The sequence below is a fragment of the Triturus cristatus genome, chromosome 1_2, assembly GCF_964204655.1.
Source record: "Triturus cristatus chromosome 1_2, aTriCri1.1, whole genome shotgun sequence".
NCBI lineage: Eukaryota > Metazoa > Chordata > Amphibia > Caudata > Salamandridae > Triturus > Triturus cristatus.
The window spans coordinates 437,351,850-437,370,533 of NC_140580.1; positions in this window are offsets into that span (position 1 = coordinate 437,351,850).

The window sequence follows — 18,684 nt, forward strand, 5'->3', positions numbered from 1 at the left end:
AGATTCGTTATGGAGTTTGCACATCATTTCTTTTCATTAGTGTCCTGCCAGCAAGACAGAGGCGATAGCGGTCTTCCCCACCACACCCAGCATTCTGGTTTTATACACCTAGAAACACCACAAATAAAAAAGGATACCTTGTTGTTTTTTAAGGTACTTTTAGAGTAGAGCCTGGTAGACAATCTCATAAGCACTCCCTGAAACATGGTTCAGCCCATCTTGGTTTTTAGGAACCAGGATGCGACCCGATGATGGAGCATGCCACTACTAGAGTTCATGAGGATCGATAAAAAACACAGTTAAGATTGTTTATCTGTCACACCCAAGTGAAAGTACCACCTAACATCTCCAAAATACCATGTAACGGGTCAATTGAAGAAAATGTGTTAGTATAACACCTGGAGTGATTGTCCAATATATATAGCGGCATCAGGTCTATGAAAAAAGCTATGGGCTTACTCACAAGAAGTATTTTGTTGTATGAGTAGTACTAGAGGTCTATGCCTCCACTTTTGCTATATGTATGAGCGTAGATCTCCACCCAGCTGCAGAGATCTCTGCACAACTAGCTATATGTTTTAGTTATAAATATAGGCGGGACAAGGGAGTGAGATTGGAAGAAACTGGATTTTTTTTAAATAAATGGGAGAGGTTTAAGGAGGAGTGAGAATAAGTTAAGAGTAAAGAAGGGATGTGTTGAGGGATGGCCATGCACTCACCCTCAATATTCTAAGCCCATTGATAGTCTTAAACTGCACTTTTATAGTTACCACAAGCAAAAAAGACCCAAAACTCTTGTAAATATACTCCAGCTTAGAGTAAATCCAGCACCACACATGGCCAACGACTTGTACTGCAACACTCTTCCTTAGAAAATAATCGAGGTAGGGACTTCAAATAGAACCCCATAGGAAAAAATGTTAAAATGAATTTATTTATTTTACCTTTTTCAAAGTATTTATATATTTATTTTAATGTTAAAAATTAAAGGGCTGTTTATGAGTCTGGTGGTTTTTGACCGCCAGACTCGCGGTGGCACTGCATTGGTTGTCCTGCGGGTGCCCTATTCCTATGCGGCTATTTGGACCACCACCGCTGCGCCAGGGAAAAGGACTGCTGGACTGCTCTGCTTCAAGGACTGCCACTCTGCTGACCTGCTACTCTGCTTCCCAGTTGCCTGAGTAAAAAGGATTGACTTGCATCTTGATCCCAGGACTGCCGCAGGGACTCCAAGGATTAGTTGGCTACCCTCTTGATCAGTGCCTCAGAGACAGAAAAGGCTTCAACCACATTGAACCCAGTACCTGGATTCTTTCGGCTGTGAGCCTTGCCCACCCATCACAAGCCCCCTGTCAATGGCATTCTTGAGGATGACATAGGACTACGCATTACTGCCTCACAGCTCCTCGCAACCACCACTGTGCAATGCATCCTCGACACAGGATCTCGCAATGCTCTACAACCAGGATTTAGGTACTTTTCTTAGCAGACCTCACTTGGTCCCTGTATCTGGCCAACTCTCCACCTAGGTCGACCTGAACTTGTGACTTTGTCCCGGTACAGTGAGATCAGATAAACATAGTATTTACCTAAACCTGTAAAATTGCATATCTCCGGTTCTACTGGTTGGCTTTTTGTAGTTTAGGTTTCAAATAATTTATTAAATCTTACTTTAATTTTCTATACTGGTGTGGGAAATTTCTTGTGCTGTGTTTTCACTTTATTACTGTTTGAAGTGTTGCAGAAATACTTTACAGATTGTCTATGAGTTAAGCCTGACTGCTTGTGCCACGCTACCAGAGGGTTAAGCACAGATTAATTTAGGGTTTGCTTGTGACTTCACTCTGACAAGGATTGTGGTTGCTGCTTGAGTAGGGTTTCACCCCCCTCAATCAGTAACCTCATTTCCTACAGTGGCATAGTGCTTCGTGAACTGTTAAAAAAGGAAAAACTGTGTTTGTGTGTTTCCATGTGTATATCAAACTACGTAACACTCACAAAAGCTTTTTGTATGTAGGTTTGACATAACTTTGACTTACGACAGAATTTCCAGGTATAACTCTTTCTTACTCAAGGATCAAAGGTTTCTGAATTATGACCCAAGCTGTGCCCAGTGACTCCATCAAGTTTTACTGTGTGTGCCTAGAAAGTCCATATGTGTGTTCCTGGTATTTGTACATGTGTCTAGTGTATATGAGTGTGTCACTTTTTAGTCTTGAAGGCGTATGCAGGAGCATGTCTCTTAGTTCCTGGGAGGAAGGAAGGCAGGAAGAAAGGAAGGAAAGACTGTGCTAAATAGCATTGAGTCCCGCAGCCCAGAGAACACCATGTATACCCCCACTGGGCCACCGCTCTTACCTGCACAGGCCACGGCTGTGCTGCTTATCGCTTTATATTGCCCTGTTTGCAGAAGGAATCTTGGATGTTGTCTGCTGGTTCCAGGTAATAAAAGCAGTATATGGGCTTGAGCAACAAGATCCAAATCTTCTGTCACTTGGATTACCATTTTTCGCATGCTCCTCATAGCTAGTCTTCTACAGCTGGAAAGTGCTGCCGCGGGATTCTCAGGAACACTCTCAAATAAATCCTGCTGTGAGTTTATGAGAGCGTAGCCGCAAAACACAGTTCTAGTTCTACCTTTGAAGGATGGGGAGCCCCAATAAATCTGGCTAGATGGCTGATTTCCTTTGATTGTTCTACCACGTTATTCCACAAAATCTCGTATTGCCCATTATTTCGCAACTGTCCGTTTTAGAACATCTAATAATTATTAACCTCCCTGCGGGTGAATTACAATGCAAAAGGTCTCACCTTTCAAAATGTAATGCATCCCTTGAAATCACGGATGTGTTTCCTGGAAAAAGACTTATATTTAAACACTGCAGATGATATTCTGTTGTGACCAGTAACTTTTAATAATGTCATGAAACATAATGAAGAGTGTTATGATTAATTAATTTAATGGAGTGTCCTAGTGATATGACAAGTGGGCTCTGTCACTGTCAGGTACAGAGAACAGCAGTGCAACCGAGAAGAATACAGCTCTAATTTTAAGGAATGTCAAACAAAAATCGTTAGAGAAGTGCTCAATACACAGTTTGCAGTATGTGGCCACATTTTATTTGTAGATGTTGTGTATATTTTTCTAGCTGCCAGCTGTGATGCAAATGAACAGCAACCCACACATGACTCCCTGCCAGTACCTGAACAGTTTGAACACTTTCATAACTAATCTCAATTTCAGGGCTGTGCAGAGAAAATTTATTGTGGAATGTAATTAGATTACATTACAAGCTGACAGCTCCTCCTGTCAAAGACACAGTCGTGGGTATTAATTAGAGACCAGTCCTGTGTGTTCCCAAGTCAAAGATTTAATTTCTATAAGAAAAGCTACCAAGGTTATGAAACTTTTTCTGTACAGTTTTATCTCTTAGTAGAACTGTAGCACAGATGGTTCAGCAATCGTGATCAAATGTTAACTGTTGAGAATAATGTATGTTTGTAGAAATATAAATATGTATATACACCTGCCTTTGTGTTGCCCCATCTTTTGATAGAATCAAGCGTTTTTAATCACTTAATTACACACCATCCAGAGATTTGTTTGTTTAACACCTGTTCTGAACCAATTCAAAATAAGGTATTTTAAGGAGGCTTTAAAGCTCTCGTCTCACAAAACGAGACTTTCTGGTCCAATATGCAAGGACACGCTTACAAATATCTGGAATACCTAGATATGCGCAATTTCGCAAGGGAAGATTCGTTATGGAGTTTGCACATCATTTCTTTTCATTAGTGTCCTGCCAGCAAGACAGAGGCGATAGCGGTCTTCCCCACCACACCCAGCATTCTGGTTTTATACACCTAGAAACACCACAAATAAAAAAGGATACCTTGTTGTTTTTTAAGGTACTTTTAGAGTAGAGCCTGGTAGACAATCTCATAAGCACTCCCTGAAACATGGTTCAGCCCATCTTGGTTTTTAGGAACCAGGATGCGACCCGATGATGGAGCATGCCACTACTAGAGTTCATGAGGATCGATAAAAAACACAGTTAAGATTGTTTATCTGTCACACCCAAGTGAAAGTACCACCTAACATCTCCAAAATACCATGTAACGGGTCAATTGAAGAAAATGTGTTAGTATAACACCTGGAGTGATTGTCCAATATATATAGCGGCATCAGGTCTATGAAAAAAGCTATGGGCTTACTCACAAGAAGTATTTTGTTGTATGAGTAGTACTAGAGGTCTATGCCTCCACTTTTGCTATATGTATGAGCGTAGATCTCCACCCAGCTGCAGAGATCTCTGCACAACTAGCTATATGTTTTAGTTATAAATATAGGCGGGACAAGGGAGTGAGATTGGAAGAAACTGGATTTTTTTTAAATAAATGGGAGAGGTTTAAGGAGGAGTGAGAATAAGTTAAGAGTAAAGAAGGGATGTGTTGAGGGATGGCCATGCACTCACCCTCAATATTCTAAGCCCATTGATAGTCTTAAACTGCACTTTTATAGTTACCACAAGCAAAAAAGACCCAAAACTCTTGTAAATATACTCCAGCTTAGAGTAAATCCAGCACCACACATGGCCAACGACTTGTACTGCAACACTCTTCCTTAGAAAATAATCGAGGTAGGGACTTCAAATAGAACCCCATAGGAAAAAATGTTAAAATGAATTTATTTATTTTACCTTTTTCAAAGTATTTATATATTTATTTTAATGTTAAAAATTAAAGGGCTGTTTATGAGTCTGGTGGTTTTTGACCGCCAGACTCGCGGTGGCACGGCATTGGTTGTCCTGCGGGTGCCCTATTCCTATGCGGCTATTTGGACCACCACCGCTGCGCCAGGGAACCACTGTTCCCTGGCAGTGGTGCAACGGACAGGGGTAGCCAATATGCAAGGTGAGACGGCTGCGGTCCGCCGACCATATTATGAGTTTCTCCACCGCCAGCCTTTTCACGGCAGTGAGCTCGCCATGAAAAGGCTGGCGGTAGACAAACAAAGTGGGCCCTATAGGGTGCCCGCTGCCATTGGGATGTCTTCAGGGGGGCACAACATGTGCCCCCCTGTTTGCATTCACCCCAAGTTCCAGCACGGCATGGACTTCACAGATCATGGTGTGCTGGAACTGCTTTTGCATTCCCATTGCGGTGCCCCTTTTCAGGGCACCGCCGTGGGACTGGCAAAGAAAAAACCCAGACACGAGTTGAACTCGTAATCTGGCAGGTGGACCATGCCCGGCTTTGGTGGTCCTGTGCTGGCGCAAAGCCAGCGCAGCACTGCCAAGGTCGTAATCAGGCCCTTAAATATCAATTATATATATCTGTGATTTTAATTACCTTTATAATTGTAAAGTAAAGTTCTATTTAAAAAAATATTTACATTAATTAAACTCAATTGTATCCGTAACATTTATTACATAATAAATAAATATAATTATGTTCCTTCGGGTGGACTTTTGTAAAACAAATCATTCATATTTAATTTAATATTTCATTCAAAACCACTAGTGCTGTAGCATTTCTTTAATTTGTCCTACTTATAAAATAAATATATATGATTAATTTACATTAGCATTTAACGTAAAACATTTAAATAATTTTTTTGCATTAATAAAGTTGTATATATTTACAGATAGTGCAGGTCTCTGTCAAGTGTCAGAAAGTCAGATACTTTCCTAAAGCCACTACTAAGTTTATGGTTGTATACAACGTTTTAACTGACTCTGCAGCCTCTTTTAGGGGGTGAGGACATATAAGGCTACAACTTTGAGTAACTTTACACTCTTAAATGATGGCTAGCAAAAAGTAGTAAAGTTCCTTTTAAAGTGTAAGAGTAAACTTGAGAAACATCCATTACCATGCGGTCTTCACCATGCAAAACACTAACAGCTCAGTCACTACATCACATATGCTATTACCAGGCATGTCATTACCACACATATACCTTTACTACAAATGCCTTTACCATGCATGCCTTTACAACGCATTAGTGGTTAATGCATTTACCACAAATGTCTTTTACCACACATTTTTGGCATATGTATTATTCAATATGTTTACAGGTAAGTATATGTACGGTGTATGTTTTAATATGCTGGTTTGTTTATATGTTTATTTATTTATAGAATAATAATTTCTTACAAATGTCCCAAAAACATTTTGGTGATGGGATGTAGGGAACATAGGGGTATTGGGAGGTAAAGTGTATTAATAAGCAGGTATTAATATTAATACAAGAATATTAATGTTTATAGTTAACAAATAGGGTATTTATTATTACAAATATTAAAAAAACAATTATAAGGGCTTCAGCACAATCCTTTATGATAGGATGCATGGGATATTGGGTAATTTGGTGGAGAAGTGTATTAATACTCAGGTGGTACGTTTTATACCTGAGTATTAATGTTTAAACAGCAGAGGGTAGAATATTTAATAATACTATCAAATATTTAAAATATTTGAAAGGCCTGTACCATAAACCTTTAGGGATGGGATGCAAGGGATATAGGGGTATTGTGTGGAGACGTGTTTTAATACTCAGATATTATTTTGAATTCCTGAGTATTAATGTACAAACATTAAAATCTAGGATATTACATTTTAAAATTATTTTTTAGAAATATTTATAAGGCCTGCTACACAAACCATTTGGGTTGAGATTCAAGGGATATAGGAGTACTAGGTGGGCAAGTGTATTAATACCCAGGTATCAATTTTAATACCTGGGAATTAATGTTTAGACTTCAAATTATAGGAAATTTGCTAATAGTATTGTTTATTTAAAATACTTTTAAGACTCCAACACAAGCGTTTTGGGAAGGATGTAAGGGATATAGGGGGATTGGGCAGGGAAATGTATTAATGCACAGACCTTTGGGCACAGGATGAAAGGGTTATAGGGGTATTGGGTGGGGAAGTGTATTAACCCCTTCGCTGCTAGGCCATCCCCCCCCCTGCTAAGCCTTTTTAGGGCTATTTGGGGTAGTGCGCGCTTAGACCCCTGTAACTTTTTGACCACATTAGGTATCCACGCCAAATTTGTGTCCTTTTCTTCCAACATCATGGGGATTCTAAATGTACCCAGGGTTGTGGATTCCCCTGAAGTGGTCCCAGAAATTAGCCAAAATACAGCAAAATTTTGTTTTTGGGTGAAAAATGGGAAAAACGGGCTGCAAATGAAAGCGTCTGGGTTTTTCTCTGCAAATGGTATCAAAAAAGGGTTTGTGGGGCTGAAATCACCATTTCCCAAGCTTTTAGGGACTGACAGCATTTTGTCAGAAAACCAACATTTTTTACACAGTTTTGGCATTTTTCTGAGACATAGCCTATTTTTGCTATTTTTTGTGCTTTCAACCTCCTTCCAGTTAATGGTAGAAATGGGTGTGAAAGCAATAATGGATCCTGGATAGCTATACATTTTAGAAAAGTAGACAAAATTCTGAATTCAGCAAGGGGTCATTTGTGTAGATCCATCAAGGTTTCTTTATAGAAACTAACAGTTAAATATAGGAAAGAATTTAAATTAGTTGAAAAAAACAGCCTTTTGTGTCAACGTTTTCACCTGTAATTTCTTCTAATTCTGACAGCTCTTTCAAAGCAATATACCGTTACATCCGCTGGACCTTCCTGGTTGTGGGGATATATAGGACTTGTAGGTTCACCAAGAACCCGACGAACCCAGAGAAAAAAACTGAGCAGCAATTTGTAATGGTTTTTTATTATGTTCCAGGTATATAGCAATTATTGTGGGAAAATGTATACATGGAAAAATCAGTATGAAAGACACCTATGTATTTCTGAAATGGGAACAGTACATATTTGCATATTTTCGAAATTGGGAATACTCATGCTAGCATGAGAATTATCGGTCATTTTTCAAAATGACTTTTTTTTACACAATATCTTTCATTTGTAAGGCAGAAATGCATCAAAAATCAATAGGTAATAACAGCTGTTTTACGCATCTGAACTACCCTAAGTCTCCCGATAAAAATGGTACCTCACTTGTGTGGGTAGGCATAGTGCCCACGACAGGAAATGGCTCAAACCCCAACGTGAACACACCACATTTTCACAATTAAAATGTACCCTTTTCTTGCAAAGTGTCTAGCTGTAGTTTTTGAACACTAGCTCTGCCGGCACCTAGGGAAACCTAGCAAACCTATACATTTTTGAAAACTAGACACCAAGGGGAATCCAGGATGGGGTGACTTGAGTGCCTCCCACCAGGGTCTGTTACCCAGAATCCCTTGCAAACCTAAACAATTGTAAAAAGAAACACATTTTCCCCACATTTCTGTGGTGGAAAGTTCTGGAATCTGCGTGGATCCACAAATTTCCACCCACCCCGCGCTCCCAAAAGTCTTACGAGAAAAATGGTACCTCACTTGAGCGGGTCGGCCTAGTGCCCGCGACAGGAAACGGCGCAAAACGCAACGTGGTCACACCTCAATTTCGCAGTGAAAAATGACCCTTTTTTGGCAAAGAGCCTAGCTGTAGTTTGTGAACCCTAGCTCTGCCGGCACCTAGGGAAACCTAGCAAACCTATACATTTTTTAAAACTAGACACCCAGGGGAATCCAGGATGGGGTGACTTGAGTGCCTCCCACCAGGGTCTGTTACCCAGAATCCCTTGCAAACCTAAAAATTGTCAAAAAAAGACATTTTCCCCACATTTCTGTGGTGGAAAGTTCTGTAATCTGCGTGGATTCACAAACGTCCACCCACCCCGCGTTCCCCAAAGTCTTACGAGAAAAATGGTACCTCACTTGTGTGGGTCGGCCTAGTGCCCACAACAGGAAGCGGCACAAAATGCAACGTGGTCACACCTCAATTTCGCAGTGAAAAATGACCCTTTTTTGGCAAAGTGCCTAGCTGTAGTTTGTGAACCCTAGCTCTGCCGGCACCTAGGGAAACCTAGAAAACCTATACATTTTTGAAAACTAGACACCCAGGGGAATCCAGGATGGGGTGACATGACTGCCTCCCGCCAGGGTCTGTTACCCAGAATCCCTTGCAAACCTGAAAAAATGTCCAAAAAAACACATTTTCCCCACATTTCTGTGGTGGAAAGTTCTGGAATCTGCGTGGATCCACAAATTTCCACCCACCCCGCGTTTCCCAAAGTCTTACGAGAAAAATGGTACCTCACTTGTGCGGGTCGGCCTAGTGCCCGTGACAGGAAACGGCGCAAAACGCAACGTGGTCACACCTCAATTTTGCAGTGAAAAATTACCCTTTTTTGGCAAAGTGCCTAGCTGTAGTTTTTGAACCCTAGCTCTGCGGGCACCTAGAGAAACCTAGCAAACCTATACATTTTTGAAAACTAGACACCCAGGGGAATCAAAGATCGGGTGACTTGACTGCCTCCCACCAGGTTCTGTTACCCAGAATCCCTTGCAAACCTAAACAATTGTCCAAAAAAACAAATTTCCCCACATTTCTGTGGTGGAAAGTTCTGGAATCTGCCTGGATCCACAAATGTCCACCCACCCCACGTTCCCCAAAGTCTTACGAGAAAAATGGTACCTCACTTGTGTGGGTCGGCCTAGTGCCCACAACAGGAAGCGGCACAAAACGCAACGTGGTCACACCTCAATTTCGCAGTGAAAAATGACCCTTTTTTGGCAAAGTGCCTAGCTGTAGTTTGTGAACCCTAGCTCTGCCGGCACCTAGGGAAACCTAGAAAACCTATACATTTTTGAAAACTAGACACCCAGGGGAATCCAGGATGGGGTGACATGACTGCCTCCCACCAGGGTCTGTTACCCAGAATCCCTTGCAAACCTGAAAAAATGTCCAAAAAAACACATTTTCCCCACATTTCTGTGGTGGAAAGTTCTGGAATCTGCGTGGATCCACAAATTTCCACCCACCCCGCGTTTCCCAAAGTCTTACGAGAAAAATGGTACCTCACTTGTGCGGGTCGACCTAGTGCCCGTGACAGGAAACGGCGCAAAACGCAACGTGGTCACACCTCAATTTTGCAGTGAAAAATTACCCTTTTTTGGCAAAGTGCCTAGCTGTAGTTTTTGAACCCTAGCTCTGCGGGCACCTAGAGAAACCTAGCAAACCTATACATTTTTGAAAACTAGACACCCAGGGGAATCAAAGATCGGGTGACTTGACTGCCTCCCACCAGGTTCTGTTACCCAGAATCCCTTGCAAACCTAAACAATTGTCCAAAAAAACAAATTTCCCCACATTTCTGTGGTGGAAAGTTCTGGAATCTGCCTGGATCCACAAATGTCCACCTACCCCGCATTCCCCAAAGTCTTACGAGAAAAATGGTACCTCACTTGTGTGGGTCGGCCTAGTGCCCACAACAGGAAGCGGCACAAAACGCAACGTGGTCACACCTCAATTTCGCAGTGAAAAATGACCCTTTTTTGGCAAAGTGCCTAGCTGTAGTTTGTGAACCCTAGCTCTGCCGGCACCTAGGGAAACCTAGAAAACCTATACATTTTTGAAAACTAGACACCCAGGGGAATCCAGGATGGGGTGACATGACTGCCTCCCACCAGGGTCTGTTACCCAGAATCCCTTGCAAACCTGAAAAAATTGTCCAAAAAAACACATTTTCCCCACATTTCTGTGGTGGAAAGTTCTGGAATCTGCGTGGATCCACAAATGTCCGCCCACCCCGCGTTCCCCAAAGTCTTACGAGAAAAATGGTACCTCACTTGTGTGGGTCGGCCTAGTGCCCACAACAGGAAGCGGCACAAAACGCAACATGGTCACACCTCAATTTCGCAGTGAAAAATGACCCTTTTTTTGGCAAAGAGCCTAGCTGTAGTTTGTGAACCCTAGCTCTGCCGGCACCTAGGGAAACCTAGCAAACCTATACATTTTTTAAAACTAGACACACAGGGGAATCCAGGATAGGGTGACTTGAGTGCCTCCCACCAGGGTCTGTTACCCAGAATCCCTTGCAAACCTAAAACATTGTTAAAAAAACAAATTTTCCCCACATTTCTGTGGTGGAAAGTTCTGGAATCTGCGAGGATCCACAAATTTCCACCCACCCCGCGTTCACCAAAGTCTTACGAGAAAAATGGTACCTCACTTGTGCGGGTCGGCCTAGTGCCCGCGACAGGAAACGGTGCAAAAAGCAACGTGGTCACACCTCAATTTCGCAGTGAAAAATGACCCTTTTTTGGCAAAGTGCCTAGCTGTAGTTTGTGAACCCTACCTCTGCCGGCACCTAGGGAAACCTAGAAAACCTATACATTTGTAAAAGCTAGACACCCAGGGAAATCCAGGATGGAGTGACTTGACTGCCTCCCACCAGGGTCTGTTACCCAGAATCCCTTGCAAACCTAAAGAATTGTCAAAAAAACACATTCCCCCCACATTTCTGTGGTGGAAAGTTCTGGAATCTGCGTGGATCCACAAATTTCTACCCACCCCGCGTTCCCCAAAGTCCTTCGAGAAAAATGGTACCTCACTTGTGCGGGTCCGCCTAGTGCCCGCGACAGGAAACGGCACAAAACGCAACGTGATCACACCTCAATTTCGCAGTGAAAAAATGACCCTTTTTTGGCAAAGAGCCTAGCTGTAGTTTGTGAAGCCTAGCTCTGCCGGCACCTAGGGAAACCTAGCAAACCTATACATTTTTGAAAACTAGACACCCAGGGGAATCCAGGATGGGGTGACTTGAGTGCCTCCCACCAGGGTCTGTTACCCAGAATCCCTTGCAAACCTAAACAATTGTCCAAAAAAACAAATTTCCCCACATTTCTGTGGTGGAAAGTTCTGGAATCTGCCTGGATCCACAAATGTCCACCCACCCCGCGTTCCCCAAAGTCTTACGAGAAAAATGGTACCTCACTTGTGTGGGTCGACCTAGTGCCCACAACAGGAAGCAGCACAAAACGCAACGTGGTCACACCTCAATTTCGCAGTGAAAAATGACCCTTTTTTGGCAAAGTGCCTAGCTGTAGTTTGTGAACCCTAGCTCTGCCGGCACCTAGGGAAACCTAGAAAACCTATACATTTTTGAAAACTAGACACCCAGGGGAATCCAGGATGGGGTGACATGACTGCCTCCCACCAGGGTCTGTTACCCAGAATCCCTTGCAAACCTGAAAACATTGTCCAAAAAAACACATTTTCCCCACATTTCTGTGGTGGAAAGTTCTGGAATCTGCGTGGATCCACAAATGTCCGCCCACCCCGCGTTCCCCAAAGTCTTACGAGAAAAATGGTACCTCACTTGTGTGGGTCGGCCTAGTGCCCACAACAGGAAGCGGCACAAAACGCAACGTGGTCACACCTCAATTTCGCAGTGAAAAATGACCCTTTTTTGGCAAAGAGCCTAGCTGTAGTTTGTGAACCCTAGCTCTGCCGGCACCTAGGGAAACCTAGCAAACCTATACATTTTTTAAAACTAGACACCCAGGGGAATCCAGGATAGGGTGACTTGAGTGCCTCCCACCAGGGTCTGTTACCCAGAATCCCTTGCAAACCTAAAACATTGTTAAAAAAACACATTTTCCCCAAATTTCTGTGGTGGAAAGTTCTGGAATCTGCGAGGATCCACAAATTTCCACCCACCCCGCGTTCACCAAAGTCTTACGAGAAAAATGGTACCTCACTTGTGCGGGTCGGCCTAGTGCCCGCGACAGGAAACGGTGCAAAAAGCAACGTGGTCACACCTCAATTTCGCAGTGAAAAATGACCCTTTTTTGGCAAAGTGCCTAGCTGTAGTTTGTGAACCCTACCTCTGCCGGCATCTAGGGAAACCTAGAAAACCTATACATTTTTAAAAGCTAGACACCCAGGGAAATCCAGGATGGAGTGACTTGACTGCCTATGACCAGGGTCTGTTACCCAGAATCCCTTGCAAACCTAAAGAATTGTCAAAAAAACACATTCCCCCCACATTTCTGTGGTGGAAAGTTCTGGAATCTGCGTGGATCCACAAATTTCTACCCACCCCGCGTTCCCCAAAGTCCTACGAGAAAAATGGTACCTCACTTGTGCGGGTCCGCCTAGTGCCCGCGACAGGAAACGGCACAAAACGCAACGTGATCACACCTCAATTTCGCAGTGAAAAAATGACCCTTTTTTGGCAAAGAGCCTAGCTGTAGTTTGTGAACCCTAGCTCTGCCGGCACCTAGGGAAACCTAGCAAACCTATACATTTTTTAAAACTAGACACCCAGGGGAATCCAGGATGGGGTGACTTGAGTGCCTCCCACCAGGGTCTGTTACCCAGAATCCCTTGCAAACCTAAACAATTGTCCAAAAAAACAAATTTCCCCACATTTCTGTGGTGGAAAGTTCTGGAATCTGCCTGGATCCATAAATGTCCACCCACCCCGCGTTCCCCAAAGTCTTACGAGAAAAATGGTACCTCACTTGTGTGGGTCGGCCTAGTGCCCACAACAGGAAGCGGCACAAAACGCAACGTGGTCACACCTCAATTTCGCAGTGAAAAATGACCCTTTTTTGGCAAAGTGCCTAGCTGTAGTTTGTGAACCCTACCTCTGCCGGCACCTAGGGAAACCTAGAAAACCTATACATTTTTAAAAGCTAGACACCCAGGGAAATCCAGGATGGAGTGACTTGACTGCCTCCCACCAGGGTCTGTTACCCAGAATCCCTTGCAAACCTAAGGAATTGTCAAAAAAACACATTTCCCCCACATTTCTGTGGTGGAAAGTTCTGGAATCTGCGTGGATCCACAAATTTCTACCCACCCCGCGTTCCCCAAAGTCCTACGAGAAAAATGGTACCTCACTTGTGCGGGTCCGCCTAGTGCCTGCGACAGGAAACGGCACAAAACGCAACGTGATCACACCTCAATTTCGCAGTGAAAAAATGACCCTTTTTTGGCAAAGAGCCTAGCTGTAGTTTGTGAACCCTAGCTCTGCCGGCACCTAGGGAAACCTAGCAAACCTATACATTTTTGAAAACTAGACACCCAGGGGATTCCAGGATGGGGTGACTTGAGTGCCTCCCACCAGGGTCTGTTACCCAGAATCCCTTGCAAACCTAAAAATTGTCAAAAAAAGACATTTTCCCCACATTTCTGTGGTGGAAAGTTCTGTAATCTGCGTGGATCCACAAATGTCCACCCACCCCGCGTTCCCCAAAGTCTTACGAGAAAAATGGTACCTCACTTGTGTGGGTCGGCCTAGTGCCCACAACAGGATGCGGCACAAAACGCAACGTGGTCACACCTCAATTTCGCAGTGAAAAATGACCCTTTTTTGGCAAAGTGCCTAGCTGTAGTTTGTGAACCCTAGCTCTGCCGGCACCTAGGGAAACCTAGAAAACCTATAAATTTTTGAAACCTAGACACCCAGGGGAATCCAGGATGGGGTGACATGACTGCCTCCCACCAGGGTCTGTTACCCAGAATCCCTTGCAAACCTGAAAAAATTGTCCAAAAAAACACATTTTCCCCACATTTCTGTGGTGGAAAGTTCTGGAATCTGCATGGATCCACAAATTTCCACCCACCCCGCGTTTCCCAAAGTCTTACGAGAAAAATGGTACCTCACTTGTGTGGGTCGGCCTAGTGCCCGTGACAGGAAACGGCGCAAAACGCAACGTGGTCACACCTCAATTTTGCAGTGAAAAATGACCCTTTTTTGGCAAAGTGCCTAGCTGTAGTTTTTGAACCCTAGCTCTGCGGGCACCTAGGGAAACCTAGCAAACCTATACATTTTTGAAAACTAGACACCCAGGGGAATCAAAGATCGGGTGACTTGACTGCCTCCCACCAGGTTCTGTTACCCAGAATCCCTTGCAAACCTAAACAATTGTCCAAAAAAACAAATTTCCCCACATTTCTGTGGTGGAAAGTTCTGGAATCTGCCTGGATCCACAAATTTCCACCCACCCCGTGTTCCCCAAAGACTTATGAGAAAAATGGTACCTCACTTGTGCGGGTTGGCCTAGTGCCCACGACAGGAAACGGCGCAAAACGTAATGTGTTCACAACTCAATTTCGCAGTGAGAAATGACACTTTTTTGGCAAGTGCCTAGCTGTAGTTTGTCAACCCTAGCTCTGCCGGCACCTAGGGAAATGTTGGACTTGGCCCTTCTGGCAGGTTCACCCCTGAACTTTTTGCTTTTTTATTGGTGACTTGGTGTGGTGATTTTCTTGGTTTCTGCGCACTTTCCCTGTGTCCCAGGGTAAAGTGCGTGCGTGCTGAGTGCATGTGGTGAGATAGGCCTGCCCTCCCACAGGAATGCATGGGGAATGTATGTGTCCCTAGTAGTTCCTGATGCGTGGGGTGTGCAGGCCCGAGTTTGGTATGTGCGGACTCGTGGGAGTGAATGCTGCGCGATGATGTGTGCGGCATGCATGTACCTAGTGTGGAAGTGCCACTTCTAGAAGTGGGCACTTCTGTGTGCAGTGTGTCTGTCGCGTGATTGGCTGGTCATGTCATGTGACGGGCTAGGGATTCCCCAGAGTCAGGATGAGTCACCCAGTGGTGAATGGGGGGATCAGCAGCTAGATGGGTGGGAGGAGTACACCTGGGTCCTGAATAGGACAGGGTTTTCCACACACAATGCTGGCCCCGCCCCCTGCAGTGCGACTGACGACCCTAGCCCTGCCAATGAATAGAGTGAGGGGCTGAGCACATCAAGGGTGCTCCCCAACCAGCTGCGACTGGTTTTCCCCCTCACCCTGAACCCATAACAAAGGGATTTGGTGTATAAAAAGGGGCTGTGTCCCCTTACAAAATGTTCTTGTTCTGACTTGAATCTGCCAGGGGCGCGCTGCTGCTGGGGCCCAGGAGGGACCGCCATGGGGGCTACCTTCCTGCTGGAGGGCCCTGTGTGCTGGCCCCTGGGCCCTGCTTTGCCCCCTGGACGCCTTCAGGACCTATTTGGACCTTTTGCTGGTCCTTTTACACTGCCCAGGCTTGATACAGCCTTCTAGCGCCTGGGAGCGCTGAAATCGGGCTCCTGACGGAGCACTGGAGCCCTGCAGCATGCTGCTGCCTATGGCCTGAGGGAATCCCCACTGGAGGGATTCCCCCGTCAGGGCTGCCGAGCGGGAGCCACCCCGCTTCATCCTTGTCGTAGATTGCGGGTGCCCACCCCGCTTATTTTGCCTCTTTGATGGATTACCCCCGAATGCGGGAGCCTACCCCGCTATTTGCGCTCTAATTAGGCAGGTGCCCACCCCGCAATGGCCGCCACCTCGATTGATTATTTTAAAGAAGCCGGTGCCCACCCGGCATTTGCCCGCAAAATCGCCCCCTCTGCCCTCCGGCGCCCGACCAGGAAGTCAGGCAGGCCGGGGGCGGGCCTCCGGGACAACCAGAACCGGAAGTGGGAGGGCGGGAGCCTACCCCGCCTCCCACTGCAGACTCGCGGCTGGTTTCAAGCACCGGAGCCGGCAGGAGCCTACCCTGCGCCCCGGTGTTGCGGGTGAAGAAGACGGAGAGGACGGGAGCCTACCCCGCCTCCCCGAGTGGGCCAGGTGAAGAAGACGTCATGCCGACGCCAGCGAGGCTCTCAAGAGAGAGAGCCCCGCCCGCTGCCCAGGTGCGGTGCAGAGCGGCGGCGTGCGAGGCTCCCAGGAGTGAGGGAAGCCCCGCGCCGCGTGGGAAGTGCTGCCGCCGCTGCCCGAAGAGGAGTCCTGCCTGAAGCCCGGTGAGTGAAGCAGGGCTGGGGCAGGACTCCGCTGGTGTTGGGAGGGCCGCTCCAACACGGGGGCATGTTGGTTCCAAGCGCCAGGGCGCTCCAATGCGGGGCACAGTTGGTTCCCGAGCCTACGAGGCTCCCACGTGGGGGACATATTGGTTTAGAGCCCAGCGAGGCTCCAACCTGGGGGCAAAGTAAATTTACAGTTCTTCCTTTGTGTCCGCCATACTCACAGCTGCCCCGCTACTCAGTGGGCAGCTGCAACGATGGGGCCAGAATTGTCTTGAGCCAGAGAGGCTCCAACTCAGCATTGTTCGCCCAGAGAGCGCCAGTGCGCTCCACAGTACTTTGGGGCAAGCCCCTTTTCTATATAGGCGCACCATTATTTTTAGGAGCCCGTGCGCTCCATGGGGACATGTCATTTTCGAGCCTAGGTGGCTCCAACGTTCTGGATATTGTTTCAGGGGCTAGTGAGAGCCCCTGCCTACTATGTGCCTTCCCCAGCTGCGCAGCACTTAGTGCCAGCTGCAGCGTTTAGGCCCTGTTCTTGTCCTCAGCTGCCTAGCAAGTAGTGGGCAGCTGCTACGTTTAGGTTCTGGCGCAACCTGGACTCTGATGTGATTTGGGTGCTAGGAAATGTACGGTGTAGTATGTTTTGCGCACCCTGTGTTCATGCTTTTGGTGCTAGGAAATGTACTGTATATAGCATGTTTTGCGCACCCTGTGTTGTGTACCTCTAAATGTGGTTAGTTCTGCCTAGGAGGTTGTTTTACCTGCGTAGGTTGATGGTAGGGAGAATGTACTTCCCTGTGTTATGTACGCCCCTAGTGTAGGTATACTTAGGTGGCTAGGTCTAATGCGTTAGACTTGCGAGAAATTGCATAATGTGGTTTATGCCCCTGTGATGGATGCAGGATAGGTTTATAGCTGATGCTAGTGTGATGACGCTGAGGTCATTATTGCGCCAGTAGATACTGGTTATGTTCTACATGTACACTTGGTAATTTGTGTTATGTTCTAAGAGTGCTAATTCCGGACAGTGGCCCATGTGGCCCTGTCCCCTGTACATATAATCCCTTGTAAATTCTGCCCGTGCCTGTTGGCACATTGTAGAGTGTGTGTTTTTATCTAATGTGTTGTGTATAATACAAAGGTTATTTTTATAGAATACCATGTGTGGAGTTTCCTTTGTGGTGGGCCTTGGGTGTTGTTGCTGGGTGCGCGCGCAAACGCTTTACACATCGCCTCAGGGATAAGCCTGTCTGCTCGTGCCAAGCTACCAAGGGGGTGAGCAGGGGTTATCTTTGGCGTGTAACTCCCCAGCCCTGACTAGAGTGGTGGTTTCTGTCTGGCTTTGGCGCAAGCCCTAGCCAACCAGAAATCGCCATTTCTAACATTGGTGATCAGCGGTGGGATTTGGACTTGCGTTGGCGCTGTACCGCAGCAGCAACTGGCCGCACTACAAAACTCTGCATTTAGATAAATCACATGGTATAGGGATTATTGTTTTAAAGTTTGCTTTTAAATGTCATTTCTTTGGAAATGTGTTCTTGTGCACTGTGAGTTAGGTGTCCCTAGCTCGGGAGGGTAGATCATCCCCCTTAGTGCATTGTGTTTTCTGGATTCACCAGAGGGTGGGATCCAGTGGTGGCAGCAGATGTGTGTCCAGTGCATGTATTCCCATTCCCAGTTCCCGGGGTAGTGGTACCTGTGTCACGTGGTGGTCAGGTTGAGAAATCAGGGGCGGTAGAAACTGTCTTACCAGTCTTGGGAGGGGTGGGGATGAATGTGTAATGCGCTGGATGAATGTGAATGTCCCATTCCCAGTTCCCAGAGTAATAGTACCTGTGTCACATGGTGGTCAGGTTGAGAAATCAGGGGCGGTAGAAACTGTCTTACTAGTCTGGGGGGTGTGTGTATGTGGATGAAGGATGTGAGTTCTCTGAAATAAGGAGCTTGCTGGTTGATTGGGTGTGAGTTCTCTGGGATAGGGAACTTGCATTGGGGAGTGATTCCAAAAGTAGTGGCTGAGGTGTCTTCCAGCCCAGCGTGGTGG